The sequence below is a fragment of the Caretta caretta genome, chromosome 13, assembly GCF_965140235.1.
Source record: "Caretta caretta isolate rCarCar2 chromosome 13, rCarCar1.hap1, whole genome shotgun sequence".
Taxonomy (NCBI): Eukaryota; Metazoa; Chordata; order Testudines; family Cheloniidae; genus Caretta; species Caretta caretta.
The window spans coordinates 26,441,380-26,465,220 of NC_134218.1; the positions used below are offsets into that span (position 1 = coordinate 26,441,380).

The window sequence follows — 23,841 nt, forward strand, 5'->3', positions numbered from 1 at the left end:
GCAGCAGCTGTACCTGTGTGTAGATAGCTTGTGAAGTGATTTGGGATTAAAGGGGCTAGGAGACTATACTAATCTCAGCTCCCATGCTGGACACCACCCCTATTTGGGACAGCACATATGCATGTGCTTAACTTTAAGCATGCATTTAAGTACTATTTACTTGAGACTTAAGCATGTGCTTAAATGCCGTCCTAACTAGGGATGGTTTCCTGAACTGGGACCATGGAACTGGGAGTCCAGAGTCAGTTGTGACTCTACGACTGTCCATGCAGCCCAAGTTCATGCAGCAAGACAGAGCTAGATCCCCTTGAAGCACAGGGCTGGAGCAGAGTAAGGGCAGCTTGCCTCTGCTCTGCTTGTTCTGTACAGAGACAGAGTCAATCTCCAGGGCTTCAGTTTGGCCCTACTAAGAGGGCAGACAGAGCCTCCTGTGCATTGATCACCGCCCGGCAGGACTGCATTGATTGCAGAGCATGAAGGTGGTAGAAAGCTGAATGGTGACAGGAGGCAAACAAGCCCCGTGGCGCATACAGTCTGAGCCTGTCCCTCACTCTTGTCCAATTACAGCTGGAACCCGGCACAGCATTTGAGGCAGGGGATGCGAGCGGCATGACAACTACAGACAAGTGCGTATGTGACAGAGACAAAGCTGCAATCTAAGAGGTTTGCTCAGGAAGCATCCAGCAGGCCAATCCTCAGCTCCGCTGAAATCAAGGCCGGTTTACACCGTCTGCTGGTCTGGTGCAAAGGGGTAAATGAAATAGTAACCTGGACATTGGGGACCCGGAGCAGGGTGACCCTCAGGGAGTCTGAGAAGCAAAGTTCTGGCAATGTGGGGCCATGCCCAGCCGGAGCTGAGGATTCCAGCACAGACAGGAAGGATGCAGGGACCAGGAGAACACTGGGTAAGTGGTGAAGATACCAAGCGCCTCCCAAACCCTGCATGCTGGGGGTGGGCTGTAGAGTGCAGGGCTTTTCTGGGTTGGTATCCCAATGTCATGGGGTCATTGCTGGAGACCCTTCCCTTTACATCGCCAGCACTCGGTGGTCACATCACCTGTGCCATGCCAGCCAGGAGTCGCTGGGAGGGAGGGGTGGCACAGAAATTGCTCCAGCAGCTCTACTCCACCAAAGGGTTCCCTTGCACTGGGGGAATCCTCAAGTGGCTGGTTAAGTTGGCTTCAGAGAGCAGCATGAAGCAGCCTTAATGGCCTGGAGGATCTGGCCCCTGAGTTGTACTTACATCTACAAGCAGCCCTAATATCTGCTTGTGCTGGATCTTCCAGATGAACTAAAGTTGCGTGGGTCTGTAATGGGGTGGCCTGTCCCTTTAAAGACCAAGGGGCTTGGGGCCAGTCTGCCTGGCTCCATTGGCCCTGCCCTGCTACACCTGTGCAAGGCGTGAGATTAGAGGAGCAAAGCCCTGGGATGGCTGTTGGCGGGGGAGGAGAGCATATGGGCTTGTGCTGGTCTGAGGAACCAGAAGAACAGGGGAGCTGAAGCTGGGATGTCTGGGCCAGGAGGAAGCTGGTGAGGCCAGATGGGGGAAGGGGTATAAAGACTGGGCCCGAGGGGAGTCAGAGGCTTGTGCGCTGAGCTAGAAGGAGGACAGCCTGGCAGTTAAGGGCTGGCTGGGGGGAGAGCAGAGGCTGTGCAGAGCCAGAAGGCAGGAGCACACGGCAGGCAGAGGCCTGTGGAAAGGCCAGGGAGTAACTCCCAGGAGGGGCTGAGGAGAGAACACAGCCACATGGGGATGGATGGGCTGGGCCTGGTGTGATGCTGGAGTGAAGACTTTGTGGTTACTTTGGGGATGCTGCTAGCCCAGAAGGGGTGGAACTCTCTAAAGCTGCTTGGCTAGGTCACCTGTATGGCAGGAGTTGGCTGGTCACTGCGTGGGAAACTGAGGTGGGAGTGCTGCAGTGCTAGGTCATACCATCAGGGGGCGCTCTGGGAGGAGTCTATGACAGCTCCCCAGCAAAAACAACCTGCCGCTCATCACCTTTGGTTCCAGCCTGGGCTCTGAGTGAAAGAGCAGCTGTCCCCTCCTCTACACGAGCACCATCCGTTTTTCAGCAGTACTGCCCCCCGGAAGTCCAAGGGCTCCTGAAAAATGAGTGCTGGGGTGAAGTCCAAAAATACCATGTTGTCTCTAAAACACTGCCTCCCAAGCCCTGTGGTTCTCTCCTGTTTCAGTTTATTCCTGAACTCTCCAGACCTTTTTTCATTTTTAATCTCAGTGTTAGTTTACTGATTTGCTCAGGCCCCTAGGGTGCTGTAGTGAATAAAACACATACTATTCCAAAACAGGACAAGCGGCAACCTCACAACCACTGAACAGTGAAGAAACAGCTTAGAGTTGCCTGAAGCTTATGTTTCCATGAAGCAACTGTATCTAATGCCTTTCTCTTATGTATTTTTGTCAGCAGGGCTGTGACAACATAGCCAATAGGTGAAGAGGGGGGAAAAGAAGAGTCGCATAGAGTCTCAAGTAAGAATTACACTAAATGAAGCAAATAGACCAAGCCGAGAGATCCTGATTATTAAAATGACTTCCTGAGGTGCTGCACCGCAAGTCAGGGGATGGGACAAAGTTGGGTGACCTTCTCCCTGTGAAATGTATTAGTGTTATCAGGGCTCTTCTAAATAGCGTCCTCAGGCCAAAATATTTCCAGTTACTCTTATTTATTAGTACTGCAGTAGCCTAGAGGCTGTGCCCCAGATCAAGGCTGTACGCACACAGTAAGAGACATCCCCTGCCACAAAGAGTTTACAAGGTAAGAAGGCAGATAATGGGTGGGAGAAAGGAGAGATTATCATCCCCATTTTACAGATGAGCAAGTGAGGCACAGAAAGACTAAGGACTTATCTACACTATTGCTTAATTCATGCAAACCAGGATGTAAATGTACCCTGCACCAGCTGGCTGCGGACTAGGAATCCATGTGGACCCTGCTGATGCACGCTAACCAGTTCCCTAGTATGCTTTGATTTGCCCCACTTTAAAATGGGAGTAGCAAGGCAGGGTGTGAATTTGCAGTGCACTAGTTGCTCTGCACTAACTCCTCCTGTGGACACTCATTGCACACTAAAAGTGCCTTTGTCTGCTTTAGCATAATGCTCTTTAAAGTGTGCAGAGCTAAACTCCCTGAGGGCACTTCTAATGCACGGTAAGAACCCTAGCTGAGACCCAAGGAGGCCTGATTGTCAGGGTGTGGATGCTCCATGCTTTCTGCAAATCAGCCCCTGTAATAGGTCTCATAGGGCACCAAAAATCACTAGCTGCTTTTGGAAATCTTGGTCTAAGTGAGTTGCCCAAGATCACCCACAAAGTCTGTGGCAGGGCCAGGACCTGACTGCAGACCTCCTGAGGCCCTGTCCAATACCTGAACCACTAGTCCCTCCTTCCATCAATGCTGTTAGGGATTTGGGAAAGGTGATAGCTGCTGAAGCTGAACATAAATACAGGTGCTGCATGGCTTATTTTTTTAAATTGCTTTGTAAAAAGCTTCACATCACAAGAATACTCTGACCCTACCACCAGGAAAAATGCAAGGGGAATCTGTATCGAGCCAGAGCAATTTAATTTCTGTCTAAGGATATTATCTTTCCAAAAGGCTCCACTTCCAGTTATTTCCTGAAGTGTAGATTAAAGACGTGTGCACTGGGCAGTGCTGTCTGTTATGTATTCTCTGACAAACATTGCAGCCTGACACCTGTGCCATAGGTTTCTCATTCCCGTGCTCCAGGGTATTTAACATTTAAATCAGGGCTATGCCAAATGGATAAACAAGCACCTGAGTATCTGCAAAGTCTTTCACCTCTAAGTCACCATCTGGATCCAGGCCAGTTTGGTCGTGATTTGGAATTAGTCTGGTCTGACAGCAATTTGGGGAACTATTTGAAAGGAATTACTAGTCTCAGTAGTCCAGCTGTTGTTGGAAGTGCTTTGCAGACATGAGTAACTGCTCTGTATTATTCGGTTCTACTTACATGAGGGGTAACGTCTTTCTTCTCTTCCAGTGAAGATGGTTGAGGAGGAAGGGATTGGGAAAAGTGTAAGAGAAGAGAAAACCAGACTGAGAAATCTGGCGTGGTGATAGAGGGCAGTATAAAATCCTCCAATAAGATAGATTCACTGGGTGACCTTGGCTGAGGCAGCCTACCACTTCTCTATCTCGACTCTCCCCTCGTATGGTGACAATGCTTACCTCCCGCACACGCCACGGTGAGGGTGAATTAGTTAGTGTTTGCATGGTGTTCACAGCAGGTACAGAACCAGATGAGAGCATTCACCACACTTGCCTCACAAGGGCACAGGGCAAGTGTTCATGGTGCAGTTAAAGATCCAAACAGTAAGGGTGAAAGGAGGTGTGGCTGAAATTACGATGATTATTCTCGCCCCGCTGCTAAGTGGTATCAGTTATCCAGGGTCTTGCAGGTAAGCATCCCAGTGGGGAAGAAATCAGCACTCAATGATGGGGAGTCTCGGTATATTCTAAGTGCAGCTTTTTATTTACATTAGTCCTGGAACAGAGGTGGTCACAAACAGCAGGCAGGGAATCCCTTCTTTTAGGAATCTCAGCCCAACATCAATGTCCAATTGCCAGAGAGTAACTCTGCCTCAAGAATTGACTCTGACAGCAGTGGTAGAACAATGTGCGTAGTGGGGGTGCTGAGATCCATTGAACCAAATTGTAAACCCTGTGTATGATGGAAGCCACTTCAAACCAGAGGGCGCGGCAGCAGCCCCAGCACCCCTAGTTCCAGGACCTATGGACTCTGATCAAAGCCCAGGACAGTGCAAACTTTCCTGCTGTTCATGTGGCTCCCTCTACATGGAACCATGAAAATACCCAACTAACACCACAGTACATTTTCCCAAGACTGAACATTTGCTCGTACGGTAAGAAAAATAACTTTGAAGTCCATGTGTAACATGACACCCATCATAACCTTATTAATTATTTGTTTTATTGTAGTGTTTAGAAGCCCCAGTTAAGATCAAGGCCCTGTCATGCTAGGTGCAAGCACACAGAGGCAGCCTCTGCCTTGAAGAGTTCAAAAAATGGCTTTCCATGAGTCTGTCCTTCTGATCGACAAAGGAAACTCCTCCCTTTTCACCCTTCCACCCCATTCTAAAGCACTGGTGGGCTTGTGTTGCTCCAAGCAGAGCACACATTGTACCTAATTCAGACCTTCTCTTTGTGTTGCCATGTTTGAATGCAAATTGTTTGAAGCTGCAGCTCCAGCCAGATATGACAGGCCAAAAAGAAAGCTGACATGACAGCACAGACTTGCCTGGGTATTTTCTGTTCTGTTACTTTAAATCGTGGGTCCCCACTGGAAACTTGTCTTGTGACCTCATTCCCCATCTTTGGGTGGCACACAACACATCTGCCCTGTTACCATTGTCAATTAACCAAGTTGGAGAGCAAGGAGCTGCCTCTCACGGAGAACGGAGCAGCCAGGGATGAACCCCCGCATCTGATGGCTGTGCTGAGTAGCTGCATTGCCCAAGAGTTCCCCGAACCTCTCACTCCCTGTCCAAATGCTCAGGATGTATTTCATGCACTGGCTCGGGGATTGTCCTCCTTTGGTTTGCAAACCAGAACAGTGAATGGTATTTTCCCCACATGTGTCCGCCAGCCCTTCATTGTTTGGAAAGTTCGGCCCTGAAGAACTCTGTATTGAATTGCTGAGGGCGTGGGGAAGAGCGCCCCACTCTATAGGATATGTGCTGGATGCAGGGATTGCTCCTGAGCAAGTCTTGGTGCATCATTCTTGTCAGCCAGTTGTCGTGACCTGGCATGCACGTGTGTGCACACCATCGCCCTCCACTGGATAGAATCAGAAGTGTTTGGCTGAATGGCAGCTGACTCTTTGCTGCTCAGCGTCTCCTTTCGCTCAAGCCGCTTGTGCTCTATGGAGCAGGAGAACTGGAGAGCTCCCCTGGCTGACACTGATGTACCAAGTGATCACAGGGAACAGGATACAGACAACTAGGAAATCCTGGCTATTCACAGATGTGTTACGCTATCAGCTGTCCTGATTTCCAACAGCTGAAGTGGAGAATCTGGCTCTGTCCTGTGCATGTCACCAGGCCTGTCCCACTGGGGAAGCGGAAGTGATAGAAATCACTGAGAGCTCTCTCACAGGCTCCGTAGGATCCTTGGACCGCTGTGTTTAGTAATGCCAATAGACAACCCCTCTATTAAAACTCATTGAGGTATTGGAATGGCCAGGAAGCAGAGTCCTACCCTAGTCTGCTTTGGGGCCAAATCTTCTAGCATTTACTCAGACAAAACCCTGCTGAAGTTAACAGGAGCATTGCAAAGGAAGGACTGAATGCAAGAACCATGATAGTCTAGGGCTGCTGCTGGTGGTATAGTCTGCGAAGCAGGGGGGGGGGCAAGGGCAGAGCCATGGCTGCACCCACTTCCTCAAGAAACAGTACCCCTGTCTACCTTCAATATTAAATGGTCTGTTTTGAGTATAGAGAGCTCGATGTTCCTGTATCATCATTTGTCCATAAAGCGTTGCTTTGGAGGTGGAACGTAGCATTCAGGGTCTCCCTGTGTTTTTTTACTCTGATGTATGAATGCCGTTTCATTTTGGAACAGTCCCTTTTGCTGAGAAATAGGGAGTGGGACGTGATCTGAGTGCATATGGGGGGAATTTGACATTCCGACTCTCAATTCCTCATAATTGCCTTCACTTTGACGTGAACCAGTCTCCTGTTCTGATTTCTCCTGTCGGCGCCCCCTCTCCCTTAATCTCTTTTGTTGCTTTAATTCATTTTTTTTTTTTTTTTTTTGTAAACTGCCTCCTAGGCATTTTGCCAGCTTTTTGTGCAGATAAGATACAGAATGGTTCTGATTGGTTTTCTAATGGCAGTCTCTATTGTTCCAGTCCCTAATCACATGTATGGTCCTGCCGGCCTTGATCTGCTGATAGGGATGATCATAGAAATGTCAGGCTGGAAAGGACCTCCAGAGGTCATCTAGTCCAGCTTCCTGCCCTGAGGCAGGACCAAGTAAACCCAGGGCCAGTGTAACCACTAGGCGAACTAGGCAGCCGCCTAGGGCACCAAGATTTGGGGGTGACAAAAAGCGGTGCTCCCCAATTTGTTTTTACACTATAGCTCCCAGCTGGGGGACGCCGTGGCTGACAGCGGCAGGGGAAACAGTGCAGCCGGCAGCACCTCCCCCTGCTCCTGGGGGGCTGCCAGCCAGGGTGACACAGCCAGACACACACCGACATCTTCCTGCCTCCCGGAGAGCCTGACACTGTCTGGCGCTGCAGCTTCTGCTCTGAGCCAGCCTCTCCCTCCCCACTCCCCAACCCCCTCCACACCTGGTACCTCCTCCTCCCCTGTCCCACGCAGCGCCCAGCTAGGCGGGACTTTTGACCGATGAGATGGCCGAATCTCCAGCTGGCTTTGTCTCTCTTGGGGATCCTGTGGATCGCTGCTCTCCTCTTCTTGGGGGCGAGGAGGAGACTGGAGGTGGCAGGACCCGAAGGGCAGATGCCAAAGGTAACGAGCACCTGCTTCTCTTCGGGGACTGGTGGCTGGGGTCCAGCCTGGATCGGCGTGAGGGGGCTTTGCAAGAGCACTGTGGTGTGCCCAGCTGTCCCGCAGGCTAGAGCCCCTGCAAGTGGCCGTGGGGAAATGCCCCGAGCACACATGCAGCTTTGAGAACAGTCACGTGTGGGAGAACCGCTTGGTTCGGTGTCCTCCCTCCCCCTGTGCTCACGCTGTACGCCAGGCTTGGGGAACTGAGTGCCAACTTCTTTGCAACAGTTTCCCAGTGAAGTACCTTAGGCTCTTACTTCCCTTACAGAAGGCAACCAAACCAGGGCATGATGCACTGAGAGTATCATCACCAGTGCCTTACATTTCTCCATTAAACCCCTGCCACCATTTCTTCCTGTTCCCACCCCACCCCGAAGGGTTTTTAATGTAGGGCTGGAGGAGCGAACAGGATTGCACGGCAGCCTAGCGATAGCCCAAAGGCCAGCAGCTTTTGCTGTGACGGGGCTGGAGATTAGCTCGCTGGGTTCCTTGCAATCCGTGGGAGTTTTGCCTGAGTAAGACCTGAAGTGCTCAGCATCTCTGAAAATCAGGCCCAGAATGACACTGACGCCTCTGCCCTGGGCCAGACGCTCTGAGTAAGGGGCTTCAGCAGCGATTGGCGGGGGGCAGAGTAAAGCAACCAGGACGGTCATGACGGAGGCTGGACCTCTGTCCTCACCTCACACCTGTGGGGAAGACAGGCCTTCAGACACCCACTCCTGCCTGCATTACACTTTCCAGCCCAGGAGCAAGGAACCATTTCACACCTTAGTGCTGGGGGGAGCTGAAGCCCAGAACAGGGAAGTAACTTGCCTGAAGTCATCCAGTGAGTTGGTGCCAGGGTGGAGAATAGAAGTCAGATCCCAGCTCTGTGCTCTGATCCCCAAAACAGCCCTTTCCAGATCCATGGCGGGGGGGGGGCGGGGGGCAGGAGGGACTCTAGCCTCCTGCAGGAGACCCAAGGCCATTTATTTTCATTAAATATGTAAACTAAATAATGAAATTAATAAATTTTCAAGCTGAACGTGTATTAATTTTAATGAACAATGCCACATTATGCAGTATTCATTTTTGAAAGTTTATAATAAGCGATGCTCCGGGGGGAGGGGACAGGGAGCACAAGGTGGAAGTTTCGCATAGAGTGCAAAATATCCTTGCACCGGCCCTGAGTAAACCTAGATTATCCCTGACAGATATTTGTTCAGCCTGTTCTTAAAACCCTCCAATGACGGGGATTCCACCACCTCCCTTGGAAGCCTGTTCCAGTGTTTAACTATCCTTATAGTTAGACAGTTTTTCCTAATATCCAACCTCAGTCTCCTTTGCTGCAGTCTAAGCCCATTACTTCTTGTCCTACCTTCAGTGGACATGGAGACCAATTGATCCCCGTCCTTTTTAGAACAACCCATAAAGGATTTCAAGATTAATATTAGATGCCCTCTCAGTCTTTTTATCTGAAGACTAAACATGCCCAGGTTTTTAAGCCTTTCTCCATAGGTCAGGTTTTCTAAACCTTTTCTCATTTTTGTTGCTCTCCTCTGGACACTCTCCAATTTGTCCCCACCTTTCTAAAGTGCGGGGCCCAGAATTGGACCCAGTACTCCAGCTGAGCCCTCACCAGCGCAGAGCAGAGTGGAACAATTACCTCCAGGCAGTACAAGCCTCCGCAGGAGGAGTTGTATTGTGGTGGCACCCAGAGGCCCTGACCAAAGATTGTGCTAAGTGCAGTGCACACGCATGATAAAAAAGACAGTCCTCACCCCCAAAGAGCCTACAAATGAGCCAATGCACAGCTACCCCCGGTGGCAGCATTTAAGGGACAGGCCCCTCCCTTTGTCCGAAATCTAGCCTACATTTTTAAGAGTTTCTGCTGCATACTGGTCCACTCCAGCAGTACACGGCTGCTTATTCCTCCCTGAACAACCTCTTGCTGGAGGTTACTTAGAGATCACGGTCCACTGAAATAAAACTCCCATTGCAGTAGAACAAGGACATGCCCGACTCAAAGCCGTGAAGAGAAGGCCTACGTATCAACAGCAGCGTAGCCGGTCAGACACGGCTTTGGCAAGTTGCGTGCCCTGCATGTCCGAACCCCTAGGATATATACCCTCCCCGGCTCTCTACATGCCCACGCCTGGCTTCCCATGCCTACCCTGCTATTTTTAGCAGGATAGTATCCTGTTGCCTCCGGCTGTCCCTTCCTCCCCTGCCACGGGAGGGTGATGCAGCCCCAGAATACAGGACATCCAGGTACTTCCGGAAGGGCATGGCCCCAGCCCTGCCAGTGTGGCTCGGCATGCATGGTGCATGCCAGGTCACGCCAGTGGGGTTGGGGGCAGAGCAGCATGCGCTGCAAAATGGCATCCTGTGTCTCCCACAATGAACCCAGACCATGGCCCCTTTTCTATCAGTACCGGACAGGGACAAACCTCAGAAAACTGAGACTGGCTGGCTTCAAACCAGCAAAGAGGCCTGCCCAACTGCTAGTGCCCTGCCCCATAGCCAGAGCCGTTCCCTGGGGCGTACAGCTCACGCGCCATGCCTGTACGCCATACGCTTCTGCGTGCAGACCGAACTGACGTCAGTGGCTGGCTTCACTGTCCTATGTGTGTGACTTACCCTGAGGTTTAAAAAAAAGGCACCGTTTTGAGCAGTGAAGTCGAGGCCCCAGTAACACATCAGAGCGCTGCCGGATTGGTGGTTGGTGCCTTGCAGCATCCGTGCTAGGAGGCAGTCTGCAGGGAGCAGCGCTCCTCCCTGGGGTGGACACCGCGGGGTGTTGATGAGTGCTAATGTGCTGAACTGGCTCCCCGAGCATCAGTGGTTACAGAGGCCTCGTGTTACGGGTTTCCCCCCAGCCGGGAGCTGGCGAGCAACGGATCTAACGTGCCTGCGGACAACTCAGAAAGTGACTGTGTCAGGGGGCAGGTTTCAGAGGAACAGCCGTGTTAGTCTGTATTCGCAAAAAGAAAAGGAGTACTTGTGGCACCTTAGAGACTAACCAATTTATTTGAGCATGAGCTTTCGTGAGCTACAGCTCACTTCATCGGATGCATACCGTGGAAACTGCAGCAGACTTTATATACACACAGAGACTCCAGCGAGAAACTGCTGAATTGGAATTCATTTGCAAATTGGATACTATTAATTTAGGCTTAAATAGAGACTGGGAGTGGCTAAGTCATTATGCAAGGTAGCCTGTTTCCTCTTGTTTTTTCCTACCCCCCCCCCCAGATGTTCTGGTTTAACTTGGATTTAAACTTGGAGAGTGGTCAGTTTAGATGAGCTATTACCAGCAGGAGAGTGAGTTTGTGTGTGTATGGGGGTGGGGGGGATGTGAGAAAACCTGGATCTGTGCAGGAAATAGCCCGACTTGATTATGTAAAGAGTTGTCACTTTGGATGGGCTAGCACCAGCAGGAGAGTGAATTTGTGTGGGGGGGTGGAGGGTGAGAAAACCTGGATTTGTGCTGGAAATGGCCCACCTGATGATCACTTTAGATAAGCTATTACCAGCAGGACAGTGGGGTGGGAGGAGGTATTGTTTGTGTTACAGGGAAACCCAAACTGGCCTGGGGAAGAGACTGAGGGGAATCCAGCTGGGGGGTGAGCCAGGGGGCTGTGCTGTGTGAGGGAGAAGGGACAGCCAGGGGGTGAAGGCAGTGTGGTGGAAGGGGCGCCAGAGGGCAGGGGAGAAGGAGGCAGGTGTGTGGAGGGCAGTGGGCATTGGGGAGGGAGCAGGTGAGGCCTATGACAGGAGGGAGGGGAGCGGCAACCGCCCCAGCCGGGCAGTCGGAGCAGACGCTTGAGGCACAATGGCCTGGGGGAAGCTTGCATGGCTGCAGCCCCGGTCGCCCCTATTCTAGGCACAGAAGCTTGGTCTCCGGGGCTAACAATCCAGCCTTTCGCGAGCACGACGTTCACAGTCTCAGACAGAAAAGAGCCGAGGCTGCTGCTCCGTCCCCAGCTCAGGCACCGTGCTGGGCCCCGCAGCCCTGGGGAAGCCCATGCCTCGTTCTCAGGGCTAGGCTGCAGTCCAAGCATCGGCCTTCACTTTGAACGCCCCGGCTTTCAATGGCTTAGAATCCCAGCTTGCTGGCCTGCAGATGGGCAGCTCTGGTGCCTTTAAAATAGTTGCAGGTGGGCAGTAACGCTGGGGACAGGACTGAGCCCTTAGTGCCAAATCCTGGTGTGAGGGTGGTTTCCTTTCTACGGTCACTTACAGCACAGCAGGGCATCCAGGGAGGGGCAGTTCACAGGTTACATCACAAGAAACTCACCTGGCTCCTTGCTTTCAGAATTCCCTTTGCAAACTTCTCTATAGAATTATATGGATGTAACTAAAGCTCCCGCTCCCTTCTCCACGAATGCCCAACCGTGACTTCTCCTATAGCTTCTCCGCGCAGCTCCCGGAAGCAGCAGCATGTCCCGCCTCTGCCTTCTGCGCACAGGGGCAGCCAGCTCCGCACACTATCCCCACAGCTCCCATTGGCTGGCAACCGTGGCCAATGGGAGCTGCAGGGGCAGCACCTGCTAATGGGGCAGCATGCAGAGCCGCCTGGCTGCACCTCCGCGTAGGAGCCAGAGGAGGACCATGCTGCTGCTTCCAGCAGTTGCTTGAGGTAAACGCCACCTGGAGCCTGCGCTCCTGACCCCCTCTTGCACCCCTGCCCTCCAAACCCCTTTGTCCTAGCTGTGTGTGTTTTCTACCCTTCTCAGTCTGTTTCTGATTGTTTCTCTCTCTCTCTCTCTCCTTGTCCCATATCTGTCCCCCACACCTCTTTATCCCCGAAGCAAATTCAGTAAACACCCCTCCTCCCGAGGCATTAGCATTCCCGTGTGGCCTTTGTCCTGGAGACCGCTACTGCTTCTTGAAGATCACTTCTTACATTTAACCCAAACGAAGGGCCTCTGAGCCATTCGTCAGCATAAGGGGTTTTATCCCCCAATAGAACAAAATAAATTCTGATTATTCCTTACAGGTTGCTGGCAATGTGAGTAAGAACCCTAATGAGAATAGCTGGGTCTATAACAGCCTCCCATGAAGGTGCTTCAAACCCCAAATTAGGCATTCTCTGATGTCCTTCTGTTTGTCCGTCCCTTCCGGGACTTGGAGCAAATGTTCCGGGAAACCAACACACCATAAACCAGACTTTTACCAATCTGGAGTCGCTCTGTTGATTTTACGCTAAGATAAGTGGGAGCAGAATCTGGCCCAGCAAACTGCCTCTTTTGTCAGTGGAGTAATTGGGTGGATGAAATACCTGCTGAGAGATATCTGTGTCAGAAAGGAGTTCTCCCTGATTGCAAACAGTGCTGTATAGACAGAATAATCTGAGTAGGGCGCCCACTGCATTCTCGGCATAAGCACTGGCCTTTTATTTGTGAATTGTGGGCCCTTACTGGTTTTTTAACAGAGCCTGAATTCCATGACAAGGAAGCTACAATTTGCAATGCCTTGTTACATAGCTACACACTGTGTGGTGAAATGGCTCAATTAAAAACATATAGGAGTAGTTCCGTAATAAGAGGTCATCTTTCCCTATTTAATTCAAATAAATCTATGCCAACCTCCACGAAAGGGTGACCAGAAAGCTCATGTGATTTCATAGGCCCTTCGCCACTCCAGCTCCTAAAATCAGCTTGCTTCCCACTGCAGGAGACTCAAAGCACTTTGTGATCTCAGATGCCTCAGTTGAAACAGGGTTACTGGTCCCTTAAATTAAATGGGGCCCAGAGCTCCGGTTCTACCAGGTGCATCTGAGTTTAGTGTGATGATGCGGGTGGGGCTGTTATAAATGAGAGACAACAGCCCAAAGGCAAGTGAGGGAAGACCAGGGGGCATCCAGTGAAGGGGAGAGAGTGCAGAAGAAGAGTGGAGTTGGCCTGAGAGCTTAGTGGTGAGAGAGGTCATAGCAGAAGGCATTTGTGTGGGGCCCACGTACAAACTTCCCTAGGCCAGAGGGAGCTGAAGGCTGGGAGATGCAGAGGGAGATGCCTGCTGGCTCTTTGAGCCAGAAGCTGGAGGCCCCAAAGGGCTGATGATGGGGGAAGGATGGAGAGGTGAGTCTGCTGTGTCTCCAGGCAAGAGGTGGAAACATACCTGAGAAGGAGACAAGATGGAGAAGCACCCCAGCTAGAGGGGCTGGGGTGAGAACTATCAGAGCCATAGCTGAGAGCTGGACTGTGGGGAGAGATGCCAGAACTTTTCTTGGTGTTGATGGACTGTTGGGACTTGTTTTTGACTGTGCTGGGCACTATTGGTATGGTTGTGGGACCTTTTGTAATAAATTCACCCCACTAAGGGCTACGTATGCTCTGAAAGCTTGCCATGGAGTTCCTGGAGTCTCTGGAAGAAAAGGGGAACTGAGGCAGGGGCACCACTTGTGCCATAGTCTGCTGCAGGCAGGGCCCATCACGTGACACTAGAATTTAAATTCTCACCATCCACTTCTAGGGATGCACTTCAGTGGTGAAGCCTGGGTAGCTCGGTAGCCTGGATAGTTATGGCGATTGGCCATGGAATACTGTGTCTACTCTAGAAGATCACATGGCTGAATGTGGAACAGGTCAGTATCGGCTGGGGGTCGCTGACCTCCAGTGGCGCCTTAGTAAATCCTGTGTGAAACGAGTTGGTGGTCTCACCTAAATGAGTGACCACATCACAGTACCCAACACTACAATGCCCCACCCCCCTCAGCAGTATTAGCTAAGACTAGAGCTCAAGCACTGAACGGGCATTGAGGTTTGAACACCTCTCTGATCCTTGAGGTAAGAAGTGGGGCATGTTGACCAAGGAGGGAGGCGAGGTGTAGGGGCATGAAGCTTGTTCTGCTGCTGTCCATGCTCTTCTATGGATAAATACTGCACTCTGGATTCCGGAGCTGTAAAGCAAGCACCTTTCACAAACAAAGCCTGAACCTAGTAATTTCCGAGCATGTGAGTGAGGAGCACTTTATAAAGAAATGTGTCTCTTGCCTTGAAGAAGGTGGCCATTTACTTGTCCCTGGATCGACATCAGCCACTCAACCCCATTTCCAGCTGTCAGATCATCCCTGACAATAGCAGAAAGTAGCTTGAACATGTCTGTGTGCACACCACTCCGCACCTTTCCACCTCTTCTGAGCCAGCGCCACAGGGAGGCTAATGGTTCAAGATGGGATAATATAAGGGCAGAGGTATTACTACACAGTGTCTAGTAAGTCTCTCACTCCAGCTAATGCTGGATGTTTCGGAGAAAGCATAAAACCTGCAACCTACAACAACACCGGAGAAGAGGGGAAATTGTTCCTTAGCCGAGCCAGTGATCAGCTTATTCCTAAAAGCATTAGGGCTCACAGCCTTTATAATGTTGTGTTCTGTGCTGGACCAAATCCCACCACTTAGTTGTTATCATAGCAGCCTGGTGGCCATTTGAAAACCCATATGGCACATTCTGATGATCAATGCGTGAACTGAATTTCTGTCGGAAGCTCCCTGGAACTAAAAATGGTCTTTTCATGACAAATCAGTGAGAACATGTGGAGATATTTTTGGTTGGAAGTTGGGATTTGAACCATGCTTAGGTGAATTATACCAACCACAGGCCTGATTCTCAGAACTTCTGGGTGCCCCCAACCCGACAGAGTTTGACTGGGGCCATGGATTCTCAGCACTGCTGAAAGTCGGTCCCTATCTCTTTTTGCAGGGAGGGTCACAGGGTTCACAAACCTAGCTCGACTTGCAAACCTTTCCATCCTTTAATGTAAACCCATTTTTCCCCCAAAGGAGATGCAGTGTAAAAATATAGCGTCAGATCCTTAGCTGGTGCAAATCGGCATATGCTAATTTACAGCACGTCAGCGTCTGGTCTGAAATGTGTTGGTCCAATAAAAGATATTCTCTCATTCTCCTTGTCTTTCTAACTAAAGGCTGTTCTGCGTAGGGCCAGAACTCTCCCAGTGAGACTGCCACAAGCAGGAACCCTATGTACAATATACAGACTATTTATGTTCTCATTAAGGTTTTTCTGTCTACTCCTTTTTTCAGTGTCCCTGTGTTATTTCACTCTGCCCTGTCTCTGCTCCATTTCTTACCCTATCTTTCAATTAATGTGCAAATGGGTTTAAATTAAGTGGAAGAAGAACAATTCCAATGTAAGCCTTCCCTTGCAACCATTGCAACACTGAGCTAGTGCAGGAGAGCCGGAAAATGAAACATATACTCACGGGTGAAACCAACCAGGTTGCTTTTGCTGTCTAAATGGAAAGAAATGTAGAAAGTAAGCCAACAGCTTGGATGGTAAAAGGTAAATTAATCTGGTTTTAATTCAGTTTTAGTACCCCAAAGACAAAAATTTCAAAGCTAGGTGCCTAAAATTAGGCTCCTAAATCTATAGTTAGGCATCTACAAATAAAATTTACTTTGGTGCTAAATATGAGTTTGGGAGTTGTCATAAAAATAAAGGGAAGGGTAACCACCTTTCTGTATACAGTGCTATAAAATCTCTCCTGGCCAGAGGCAGAACCCTTTCACCTGTAAGGGGTTAAGAAGCTAGGATAACCTCGCTGACCAAAATGACCAATGAGGAGACAAGATACTTTCAAAGTTGGGGTGGAGGGGCGGGAACAAAGGGTCTGTTGGTCTGTGTGATGCTTTTGCCAGGAACAGATCAGGAATGCAGTCTCAGAAACTCTGTTAAGTTAGTAAGTAATCTAGCTAGAAATGTATTAGATTTCCTTTTGTTAAGTGGCTGGTAAAATAAGCTGTGCTGAATGGAATGTATATTCCTGTTTTTATGTCTTTTTGTAACTTAAGGTTTTGCCTAGAGGGATTCTCTATGTTTTGAATCTGATTACCCTGTAAGGTATTTACCATCCTGATTTTACAGAGGTGATTCTTTTACCTTTTCTTTCATTAAAATTCTTCTTTTTAGAACCTGATTGATTTTTCATTGTTCTTAAGATCCAAGGGTTTGGGTCTGTGTTCACCTGTACAAATTGGTGAGGATTATTACCAAGCCTTCCCCAGGAAAGGGGGTGTAAGGGCTTGGGGGGATATATTGGGGGAAGACATCTCCAAGTGGTCTCTTTCCCTGTTATTTGTTTAACACACTTGGTGGTGGCAGCATAGGGTTCAAGGACAAGGCAAAGTTTGTACCTTGGGGAAGTTTTTAACTTAAGCTGGTAAGAATAAGCTTAGGGGGTCCTTCATGCACGTCCCTAGAGTTCAGAGTGCGGAAGGAACCTTGACAGGAGTCTAACTTTAGGTTGCCAGATTTGGAAATTTTGACTGAAGGTTAGTAGCATAGACACTTAATGATTTTAAAGCATGGTGCAAGTTCACCCCTGTTGTAACTCCATTGGGGCTTACAGCAGGGATGGATTTGACCCTGTGATTTGATTTGATTTAAATCTGACTGTGCCCTAATAAATGGGAAAAGGAGAAGAATCCAGAGGGATTCTCTCTCCTTCTCAAGATCTGGTTGCAATCCAGATACATTTGCTGTCAGAGTGCAAAACCAAATCAATAAACTATAAAAGCAATAAGAACTAAATCCAGATTCTTTTGACGTCAAAGGAGAGTTTTGCAATTGACTGCAATTTGATGGGGTCAGGATGTGGCCTTTAAAAGAACAAATTGAGTTGAGCATACCTGGGGCCTCCTTCTTCCCTTGGGAATTGTCTGTGTATCTTGAATTATAATCTTGGTAACTAATGCAACTGTAACTAGTGCAGACAAGACACACAGCTGCCTAGTTTTATGCAGCTCTGTGCCTGACAAGTCATTGATCCTCCGGCACACCCCCTGCCTCAGGCAGCAGTGGCAGGGTACTCGGAGGGGCTGTGGCTAGGTGCTGGGTGACAGCATCTGCAGGCCTAGAATTGGGAGTCTAGGGCCAGGACTGAGACCCTCACTGTCTATCTTTTCCTTCTGTCTCCTCCTTCCCTCCAGCTGCTCCTTCCTTACCCACTCAGATCCAGCAGGGTAACAGAGAGATGAGATGCAAAGAGGCCACCTTGCTACCTGCAGAACAGATGCTGAAGCAGCCTCCAGCAGAGATGGGGAGCAGAAGCTGCAGGCCATCCCTGATGCCCCTCTGGCTGCATGAGGATCCAGCTGGGCTGCAGGAAAGTTAAGCAGGACAGGGATGCCAGAGCTGAGAGCATCACTTCACAGTCCAGAGGACAGACACGTTTGCTGCTAGCTGTGTTTAAACTGTGGCGCCAACCTTGTCATTACACAGCCAGCTAGCAGGATTTTAAAGAGGTTACACAGTGCCCACACTGGGTGCTAATGGTGTTTTGAAATATTGTAGCTACTTTGAATGTTAAACCCACATTTTTTCCTAGTCAAGTCAGCTCCCCTAGGGTTAAATATGGACCAGCAGCAAATGCTTGTGCCCTGCTTATGCTAGACCTGACAAGCGTGATCATTAGCATGTGTTAACACAAGGTTGTAATTCCACATGTAGACAAACCCTGACATTTGTGCCTGAACTATGGGACGTTCTGGGCAAAAATGAAAGTGAGAAAGACACTGTGATCCAGTGGCTGAGGCGTAGTCAGCTGAGAGGTGGCAACCTGAATTCAGATCCCTTTGCCACATCAGGCAGAAAGAGAAGTTGAACCCACATCCTGGGTGAGTACCTTAAGCACTGGGCTAAAGTGTGCTCGGTGAGGCTACTGCCTCACCCTCCCCCGCCTGCCCACCACCTGGTGTGCTCTGAGAATGCCTCCAGGATGGGCCGCAGAGATGAGATAGGTGGGGGAATGCCTAGAGGGAGACTCCTACTGGGACTTAGGACTGAGATGGCAGTGTGCATGCCCAGTAGCAGAAACTTAGGTGCCGCCGGGTCATTAACAGTGGAAATGTAGGCACCTCCATGTGTAGGTGCCAGCTGAGTGGGGCTTTGAGAATCTCAGTGGCACCCAAATCCCAGATCTGTTTGTGGATCTGGGCCTTAGGCTCCTGAGTCTTATTGAAATTCAATGACATTGACATTCAGCCACTGGAAAGTTTTGCTGGCAGAGCTATATCAGACAGGAGTGTGGAAAAGTAAGGGTGGCAGGATCTGGTCCAAAGTAATTACTTTAAGGTCACAGAAACTGATAACTGATACAAAGAATCCTAGGAAATAAGGTAAGAAATTGGTATATTAACAATTTCCAATAAGAATCTATTATTATTTTTTGTTGGCTATTATAATCAAGGATGAGCTAGTAAGTCTAGTGCACTTTGATAACTTGCTTGTAATGTACTTTTGAATTGCTCTTGGACATAAATTCCTAGGTAATCTGGTGCTCTTTCTAGAATCGCTCTTTAGAAACCCCCAATTCTCTCCGAATTCACCTGTTCATTGTGGGATGTTGGTGGTTCACAAAAGCTATTCAGAGACACTTTATTCCGCTTAAAAATGGTTCTCTTTCAAGATGAGGGGGGAAGAAGATTTTTTCCAGGCAGGAATAAAAGAAATACTAGAAAGGAACATGCACACATTGTAAGCAAATCACATTTCAATGAATACACTCAAGTAGCAGCAATGGTCAATTGTTTGACTGTTGGGTATTAAGGTTTTGCTTGTAAAAATGGGGAGAGTTAAGTTTAAATAATGTAGGCCCACTTCATTGTTGTTCTGCATCTCATGTTGTCATTTTTGTCAGTTCAAACCAAGTGCAAATCAAAATGGTAGCTTTGCACTAGTGTAAATAATGACACCAGGTATAGGGCAGCACTAAATCAGACCCTATGTCTGTACTGTATGGCTCTCAGCTTTGTACATATGATTTTGTGGTACTAAATCTATCTCCTCAATCCATTCATTACTGTAACACAAACAGTATTTGCCCACAATAAATAAAAATATGTACAAGTATCCAGCATATGAATCTGCATCCTCACTGGTTTTATTTCCAAGGGTTACTGCATCTAAATTTGCATTTCAAATTTTACAAGAACATCAACTGTATACCAGGTGAAAGGAATGACAAAGTTTGACAGTATTACATGTTGCTGCCAAAAACATTCAAAAGATGTCTAGTTACCCATAACAATATGTTACAATTGGTAATGATGCTATTCTGATGGAATCACTTACCAGCTTCATGATTCAAACATGTGTTCATTTAATTAAGTAGTAGAAATGTTTGGCCTTTTATCACTAGAGTAGGTGTAGACACTCATCTCATTTGCAATGGAAATTAATACAATGGTTTAGCTCAGTGATGAGCTCAGGTTTAATAGCTGTCAAAGGAAAAATGTACATTTCCTTGTCTCTCTGTCAGTGTGTGTGAACAGAAGCTCAGCTAACTTCAGAAAGCTGGGAATCCCTTAGAAGATGAACTTCTGAAATAACCTCTTCTAATGTGAAAATGAATGGCTGCCAAAACAAATGGATGACCATGACATATTGATTGCAAAGTTTCCATTGATGCCTCACAGTCAAGAGCAAGTTCCTGGCTCCAGCCTGGAAACATGTAAGTTGCTTGATACATATAAAGAGCTAAAAGTGTTCCTCATGTCTATGGTGTTCAGGGCAGGAAGGGGGAGATTTTCAGGGACACTCAAGTAGAGCAGGCACCCAGCTCTCATTGTCTTTCAATAGGAGGTGCATCCACCCTCTGTCCTGATTTCTCACACTTCTCTGGTCACCTAGGTGCATCCTTAATTGCTACTTTTGTATTTGTGGAAGGGGGAGATATAGTCCCCCTTCCACATATAGTCCAAAACACAAATTATGTAGGGACTAGGGCATTTCTGAATGCTGATTAATAGCTTATTCCACCCCCCACCCCCCACTGTTCCTCAGACGTTCTTGTCAACTGCTGGAAATGGCCCACCTTGATTATCACTACAAAAGGTGCTTCCCTCCCGCTCCCCCCGGCTCTCCTGCTGGTAATAGGTCACCTTAAGTGATCACTCTGGTTACAGTGTGTATGGTAACACCCATTGTTTCATGTTCTCTGTGTATATAAATCTCCCCACGGTATTTTCCACTGAATGCGTCCGATGAAGTGAGCTGTAGCTCACGAAAGCTTATGCTCAAATAAATTTGTTAGTCTCTAAGGTGCCACAAGTCCTCCTTTTCTTTTTGTGAATACAGACTAACACGACTGCTACTCTGAAACCTTAATTTTATCTGTAACTCTGCGCAGTCCATGGCATCTGATCTTTGCCGCTGGAATGCAGACCACTCCGCACTCGTCATATTTTGGCAGTGTTGTTTACTAGAAAAATGAGCAAAACTGATGAACCAGAGACAAACAGGTAGCACAAGCTCTTTGGCTGATGGGGATGAGCATAGCCCGTTTGACCTCAGTGGAGCTACACTGCTTACTCCTCCTTATGTGACATCTCCATTACTGAAGGTTTGCAACCATGGTAACCCATTCTGTAGAGTCCTCTGCTAATCTCTTTGTGGATGAATAATCCTTTGATCAACCCAGGGTACCGCATTTTTTATCGAAGATCATCTTTTCCTGACTTGTGTTCTTCTGCCATTAACGTTCCCTTCCAGTGCCCATACACATGCATTGCCCTCTGACCCTCTTAAAATATGCCCTACAAATCAAACCTCTCTTTTCATAAAATATCTAACTACCATTTGCTGAATTCCAATAATCTCCAGTACTTTTCCACTGGTTACATGGTCTCGCCTTGATATTTTCAGAATTCTCCTGGAACACCATAATTCGAAGGATTGTAGTCTCTTCATTATTGATTGTTTGAATGCCCATGTTTCACAGCTGTAATTCAGCACAGACCAAAAGGAAGTTTTTAAGAGTTTGGGGATGCTGGACGTGAGCTCCAGAAGCTCCCTAGAAATGGGAGGGGCCACCGGCACCTTGATGATGGCCCTGCCCCCTGCTCCATCACAAGGTCCTTCCCCACTCCACCTCTTCCCCCTGCTCCACCCCTTCCTGCTCCACCTTTTCCACCGAGGCCTCTGGGGAAGAGGTGGAGCAAGGGTGGGGGTGTGATGGGGTGGACTAGGCCCTGATGTCCCTGCTGGAGGCCTTGTGGCCCCGACACCCCCCCCCCCCAGAAAAGGGCAGTAGAGACGTCCTCCAAGCTGCCTAGAATGGCTGTGTGGGAAGCAACCAATCAAGGCCCAAGCAACCAAGCAGGCTAGTATAAGAAGATCTGCAGAGCCAGACTGAGAACAGGTCCTTGCTAGAGCTGGACGAGAGTGGATGGCTCGGGGCTAGCTACTGGGACTCCCATTAGAACAAGGCCCTGAGGTAAGGGTGAAGACGGCATGGGGAAGTGACCCAGGGAATTTAGAGAAGCCGTGTGATCTAGTTAAAGGGACACAGCAGATGGCTGCTCTCTACAGGGTCCCTGGGCTTTGACCTGGAGTAGTGTGTGGGCCTGGGTCCCCCCCAACTCCCATTAGTCACTAGGGTAAGTGGCCTGGACATTGAGGCACCCCCAGAGGTGGGAACTGAACTGCAGTGGCCCTGCTAGAGAGTTGTGGCCAGAAAGGTCCTAAAAGGGCAAAGACATTACCTCCAGGGAGGGAGCCTTGGAGCACTGCTCTATCCCAGAGCAGGGACAACTTGTGGGAGACATTACAGGGGGAACTGAGAGAGATCCCTGTTGGACTTGTACCCCAGAAGGGGTTTTGCTTTGCTTTCATCGCACAGACAGATTGTGTGTGACTCGGACAGAAGGCTGAGTCTCCAAAGACACACCACCAAGAGAGAGAGAGTGCAAACACATGCACTCGGCCAGGGGGGCGCTCGCGAGAGGTGAGTACAACTCCATGACATGGGGCCATGGGGGAAGTTGGGACTGGATGACGTAGGATGGATCTATTCCGTTCATTTCCTCTGAAACACCTGGCACTGGCCACTGTCAGAGGACAGGATACTGGGCTAAATGAACCATTGGTCTGACTCAGTTTGGCCATTCTTATGTTCTTATTTCCCCCTGATTCTAGCTTCACTGTTTCTTTCCAGAAAAGACAATGAGACTTTTCACTGTGCTTTCCCCTTCTACAGTACTTGCGTTCTCTGCTGTTGGCCCTTTACTAGCAGTTTCCCACTGTCCCGCTGCCACAGCATGTCACAGTTGCAGGGTTAACTGTTCCTTTGACTCCACTCCTGGTCTTCCTCGAGGGCACCCACTTAAAGTTTTCAGGCTTCCTAGACATCACCTCTCTCAGGCAGAGACCTGCTTCTCTAGCTCCCTCCAGACAGAGGGCTTGCAGTAGGCCCTCGGCACTTCACTCTGATTTCCTCTTGTGGTTAACCTTTCTCTGTGGGCTACAAGAAGTGTACACTAGTTACCAACTAACCTTAACAAAGCAAAGCATCTGTTCTTAAGGCAAAATCATTACTGAGAAAATACATAAAAAACAATGACTGTTCCGAGATCACTCATCAGTCTTATGGGGCTGTAGCAAGCCAAAGTCTTTCCAACCCTTCTGCAAGCGTTGGCTCCCCCTTGGACAGAAGGTCCTGTCTGTTTGTTTGTTGAATCATAAAGGAGGCCCCTGAGTCACCCCAAACTCAGCCTTTGTATACCAAAAGCCCTTTCTTCGCTTCCTGGAACACCCAGCCTGAACCAGTCTAGGCAAACCTCCCTACTGGGTGGTACCTCTCTGGAGGTGTTTACAGCCTGAGTGATTCATTTCAGTTCCGAGAGGAGCTGTGGTAACCCCCCACAGAGTTGCATAGACTCTCTGGCTCACAATGAGATCTAAAACATCCATAAACTTAATACAATATATGGTCCCCCAAAGATACTGTATCTGTCCCGTGGCATGTCAAATAGGCATTCTACAAACAACAGCTATAGAGCAGCATTTCACAGAAGACTTAAAACCTCCTTCTTCCAGCAATGTTTTCCACTCTGTCAACATCAGCGAGCACCACTTCACACCGCAGGCCCCAGAATTGCATTCTCCTTTTCTTACCTGATCCGCTGTCCAGAGTTTTATCTCATCTAACAGCTGTGCCACTGTAAGCCTGTTACTGTACACAGGACCTTCAAGGTAAACCCTGCCAATGCTTTATTGGTGTTATAAGAGTGGAAGTGTGAGTGGTTGGGGGAAAGAGAGAAGTTGGCTCAGGGTAGGGAAATCTGTTTTCCCCCTAGTTGTAAAGGATCTTGCACATTTATGGCCTCTCTAAAAACCATTTTAAAATTAGCAATAACAATGTAAGGGATGTTAATTACATGGTATGGTGGATTCCTTACATTATATGGCCACCCTGTAGCTCAGCACAGAGCAGAGACATTGTCATAAATATTAAAGGAAGGGTAACCACCTTTCTGTATACAGTG

At 48.8% G+C, this 23,841-nt stretch overlaps 1 long non-coding RNA gene across 9 annotated transcripts in view; it reads left to right on the plus strand.

The window, feature by feature from the left end:
• LOC125622419 (uncharacterized) overlaps positions 1-22,294 on the plus strand; it is a 71,761-nt gene extending 49,467 nt beyond the window's left edge. For 7 of the 9 annotated variants that reach the window (XR_012664725.1, XR_012664722.1, XR_012664724.1 and 4 more), the window contains 3 exons: positions 568-905; positions 2,424-2,488; positions 4,980-6,557. This is a non-coding gene — a long non-coding RNA (uncharacterized LOC125622419). Of the gene's footprint in view, positions 1-567; positions 906-2,423; positions 2,489-4,979; positions 6,558-17,505; positions 20,028-22,196 lie in introns of those variants that run through there. The other 2 variants (XR_012664727.1, XR_012664723.1) reach the window with 2 other exon arrangements.
• The last annotated feature ends 1,547 nt before the right edge of the window (positions 22,295-23,841 follow it).